Below are 732 nucleotides of genomic sequence, written 5' to 3' on the forward strand. Positions count from 1 at the left end.
TGGAGATGTGGGGAGATATGTGGAGATATGGGCCACCGCTCGCGGCCCGTCGGCGCCTAGATTGGGAGATGTGGGGAGATGTGGGGAGATGTGGGGAGATATGGGCCACCGCTCGCGGCCCGTCGGCGCCTAGATTGGGAGATGAGGGGAGATGTGGGGAGAGATGTGGAGATATGGGCCACCGCTCGCGGCCCCGTCGGCGCCTAGATTGGGAGATGTGGGGAGATGTGGGGAGATGTGGGGAGATATGGGCCACCGCTCGCGGCCCGTCGGCGCCTAGATTGGGAGATGTGGGGAGATGTGGGGAGAGATGTGGAGATATGGGCCACCGCTCGCGGCCCGTCGGCGCCTAGATTGGGAGATGTGGGGAGATGTGGGGAGATGTGGGGAGATACAACTGTATGGGCCACCACTCGCGGCCCGTCGGCGCCTAGATTGGGAGATGTGGGGAGATGTGGGGAGATGTGGGGAGATGTGGGGAGAGGGGGGAGATATGGGGCCTCGTGTAGCGGGCAGGCCTCCCCGCCTAGACGGGGAGATGTGGGGAGATGTGGGGAGAGATGACCTCGGCGACGCGGCTGGCGGGAGCACAAGACGAGGAGGGGCGCTCAAAGAGGGGCGCTCAAACCAGTGGGCGTGTCGTAGGCGCGAGGCGTGCGGCGGCGGGCTCCACGATCTCCACATCTCCCCACATCTCCCCACATCTCCCCACATATCCTCGCATTTCCTCTC

Source organism: Emiliania huxleyi (genome assembly GCF_000372725.1).
Source record: "Emiliania huxleyi CCMP1516 unplaced genomic scaffold EMIHUscaffold_629, whole genome shotgun sequence".
Classification (NCBI taxonomy): domain Eukaryota; phylum Haptophyta; order Isochrysidales; family Noelaerhabdaceae; genus Emiliania; species Emiliania huxleyi.